The following is a 4,688-nucleotide window of genomic DNA, read 5'->3' on the forward strand; positions in this document are numbered from 1 at the left end:
TCCTATACTAACCCGTCACTTGTATCACATCCGTCAACACACAACCAGAATCTCGGACCTTCATCTACAATAGACCCTCATGATCACAATGATACAAGTATGGCAGTACTCCCGAACAATCTGCACCAGTATTGGGAACATCGGGGTTATCTCGCCACTACTAGTATTGAAGCAATTACGAACATCCTTCGTTCTGAGATACTAAGAAATCTGAATGATAACGATGTGCTCAAGAATCCCTTGGAGATCAACTCCCCTGAAACTTAAGCAGATAGGAGGCACCAAGACAGAACTCCGTCACATCGGCATCATATAGATCTCAACAATATCCGCGTGATCCTAAATTTTTTTTCAGTGAGAAGAGAAGTAGAATTAAATTATTACGTCAAGATTCCTCACCAGAGCATAGAAGAGGAGAAAAAAGAATCCTACTCTCCGATATATAAGTAGACTCAAATAGATTTTCACTAGACCCGACTCGGCCAAGTTCGATCAATTAAGGGGGCTCCTAGGTCGGTACGGCTCTCATACCAACTTGTCACGCCCAAGATGCGACCCTATCCTCAATTTGGCACGAAGGCCTCGTCAGGGATAGAAGCGCATCTCGTCATGTCGCAAGAATGGATATCATTACAAGTACATGTACTGAAAAGAAGAGATATATATAAAGAGTTGGCTTACACTCGCCACAAGCTACAGCAGAGTCACATCAGTACATTACATAATCATCAAGAGTAAGAGCAGGGTCCGACTACGGACGAAAACAAACGACAAAAGAAGAACGACGTCCATCCTTGCTATCCCAGGCTGCCGGCCTGGAACCCATCCTAGACCGATGAAGAAGAAGAAGAAGAAGGAACTCCAAATGAACAATCAACGCGCTCGCGCCAAGTAACCTTTACCTGTACCTGCAACTGGTGTTGTAGTAATCTGTGAGCCACAGGGGACTCAACAATCTCATTTCCAAAGGTATCAAGACTAGCAAAGCTTAATGGGTGAGGCATGGTTAAGTGGTGAGGTTGCAGCAGCGGCTAAGCATATATTTGGTGGCTAAGCTTACGAGTACAATAAATAAGGGGGGAAAATCTACGCATAACGGACGTGAACTACTGGTGATCAAATGAATGATCCTGAACACCTACCTACGTCAGACATAACCCCACCGTGTCCTCGATCGGAGAAGGAACTCACGAAAGAGACAGTCACGGTTACGCACACAGTTGGCATATTTTAATTAAGTTAACTTCAAGTTATCTAGAACTAGTGTTAAACCAAAGTTTCCACGTTGCCACATAACCACGGGCACGGCTTTCCGAAAGATTTAACCCTGCAGGGGTGCTCCAACTAGTCCATCACAAATTACCACAAGCCGCATAGAAATCCTCAATCACGAAGCTCGCGATCTCGTCGGATTCCCTAGAGGAAAACCTCAACTCTGAGATTACCCAAAGCATCACCGGAATCCCGATGCACAAGATATCTCGTCAAAGGTAAAACTAATCCAGCAAGGCCGCCCGGCGTGTCGACGATCCCGATAGGAGCTGCGTATCTTGTTCTCTGGACACGACGGATAAGCACAGCGTACGGTGGCCTGATAGAAATCTCCCGAGTTGCCCCGGGTTGGCCCCGCAAACGGCTCTAGTTTTGGACCAGCACCAACAGCACTGGCCCCCTGTATTATGTAGAATTACTCCTCGGGTAGCGCTAACTCCCTATGCATTTCAATATTATCAAGTTATTATGTTGGGCAAATAGTACCAATGTTGGGCCTTGCCAGACCAGCTTTAATCTAAAACGAATTATCAAGGGGGTCCCCATAACAACCCCGATCGTGTTAGGAGCGCTCAATTATGGAACATAACACCGGTAGCCGAAACTAAGGGGGCAAAGGTGGAACAAAACACCAGGCTAGAAAGGCCGAGCCTTCCACATTTTACCAAGTATATAGGTGCATTAAATTAAATAGCATTAAATATGGTGATATAACAAGGAACCCATGTTTTCACATGGAAGCAATGCACCTGCAACTAGCAACGCTATCAACAGGGTTAAGCAAGCGGTAACATGGCCAATCAGTGGTTTGCTAGGTCGAACAGTTTGAAGGTATTCATGGCATTGATGAGAGGTTAATATTTAACATGTGGTAGGCAACGAGACATAATCGATAGAAGCGGTAAAACTAGCATGGCAATGATAGTAATGGTATCTGGGGAAATGATCATCTTGCCTGAGATCCCGCTTGGAAGAAGAATGCCTCCGTGAAGCAGACGAACCGACGTAGTCGAACGGGTCCTCACAATCCGGCACGCTACGGAACTCTATCGAGACGAAGCAAACCGGAAACACAAATCAACACATGGAATTCACCACACAATGCACAACACATATGATGCATGAGCAGTTGAATACATGCAAGAAACGGCATGACAATTCACACAATCAAACAATACACATTAAGTGAAGTTCAATATGCAACGTGTTGCATATTGACGAAACTCCACGTTAATTTATTTAGTTCAATCCCGATTAGGTACTCCGCAATATTAAATGTTATTAAACATGGCAAGAGGTGAAGTGTAATTAGACTACCTATCTAGGCATTTTAAATGAGGTCGGAAATGACATATAGCACCTCCGAGACGACCTCACATGTTAATTTACAATTCTGTCCAGATCTGAACTAATGCTTTAATTAGTTGTTAAACAGAAAAACAAATAGGTTCACATGATTCTACGGGTCATCTCAAGCAATTTACACATAAAGAACCTCTCCAACGGAGCTACGGATCAAAAGATACAAGCATCGCAAGATATGATGGCATGAATGCAATATGTGTGCAATGGTGGTCACGAGCACTTCTAAACATACAAACAACAAGAGCAAATGAAACTACACGATATTCTAAGCAAGTTTCATGTAGGACACGATCAAATCGGAGCTACGGTTCAACATCTACGAGCAAAACAAGATATCACTACAATCTGCCAAAATCGGCCACATAGCATTTTCTACGCCCCACAATTACGGTCTACACAACTCCGATAAACTCAAACAAGGCATGGCACGAAAGAGAGCAAGAAGCACTACTACAAACAACTAACAACAACTAGCATGGCAGCATGGATCAGTAGGAGAAGAAGTCACAAAATGGCATCTCACACACTATTTCAGACTTAGTGAAAATAGGACTTCATGAAGGTGCAGTTTTCGATCTGAAGCAATATTGACGGCAGCAAAACCTATAGCTACAGGACTCCAAAGGACATGAAAATTTACAGCAAGCTAGAGAAACACAAGGGCTACAACTAACTCCATTGGACCAACCTCAAAAGAGCTACAGATCACAAGATGCAAGCAAGACAAGACAACAACAAAATATAACAGATTCCAAAACAGCACTATTTCTAGCAACTTGAGGGAAATCAAACCACACCTAAACATGCATTTCTATTGCAACCAAAAATACCAGGGGCTAGTCTAAACACCCAAGAACAACTCCCTAGTTGACAACTTAATCAAACGGAGCCCGGAATAAATTCTACGGATTAAACAAAAGGGCATCACGGCAAAATATCGCGCGAACTAACTTACTCGAAAGCTAAAACTAATTGCATAGAAAAATCTCATGGATTTTTATACCCCGAAAACATATATAATATGTGGGGTTGCACAACAAAATAATGCCACACGAAAAAGCGGGAAAGATAACCTATACACGGGAAAATAAACTACCGGCAAATCCTACACGTAAAAATACCAATGATCTCTCTAAAATACATGGAATAATGGTCCCTAAAACATGGACATTTAATCTACGGCATCTGAGAAATTCGAACTCGCGCGGAAAATAAATACGGGCACTATTCTAATGGGACAGCACGTTACCCTAAGCAAACACTGGGTCAAACCTCATCAAACATTTATGCAAGTTGCAAAATCGGATACTACGCGAAATTCTACACCAAAACAATATAAAGATCACCTCGATCCGACTTACGGAATATAAGTTACGGGGGTTTTAAAATAGCTATTTTTCTGGAATTAATATAATTCCGAAAATTCCTAATAACTACACGGGCCGAAACTATTCCTAATGGGCTACACAGGGGCATGGGCGCAGAATAAAATAGTGTGCATGCGGCGCAATATAGAGGCCTTTGGGGGGGTGCTCACCTTGGGACCTGGCCTGGTCGGGCGCTGGAGCTGGGCCAGCTGGGCCGAGGCGGCGCTGAGGCGGTGGGAGGCATGCGGGAGCTGGGCTGGGCCGAGATGGGGCGAGCTGGGCTGCTGCGGGGCCCAGGGGAGGAGGAACCTGTCGTCCCCTCGACCGGATCGAGGATCGACCCTGGCGGCGGTCGGGGCCTCCAGCAACCGGCGTCGACGGAATCCCTGCCGGCGGGGCTGCAGGCTACCGGGGGGGCCGAGGCGGCGGCGCTCCGGCGCGAGGCACGCGGGGCCCTAGCGCGGCAGCGCGCGACTGCAGGGAGGCGCCGACGGGGAAGCAAAACGGCGGGGGCGGAGGAGCTTCTCCCGGGCGCAGCTGCTGCCCTCCGGCGAGGCGCTGGGGACGGGGCGGCGCGACCGGGCTGGGCACCGCCGGCGAAGGGGCTGGAGATCCGGAGGAGGCCGGCGGCTAGCCGGGCTGGCGGCGGCGACCTGCAGGCGGCGGGGCTGGAGAGGAGCTCGG

Source organism: Hordeum vulgare, chromosome 3H, assembly GCF_904849725.1.
Source record: "Hordeum vulgare subsp. vulgare chromosome 3H, MorexV3_pseudomolecules_assembly, whole genome shotgun sequence".
Taxonomy (NCBI): Eukaryota; Viridiplantae; Streptophyta; class Magnoliopsida; order Poales; family Poaceae; genus Hordeum; species Hordeum vulgare.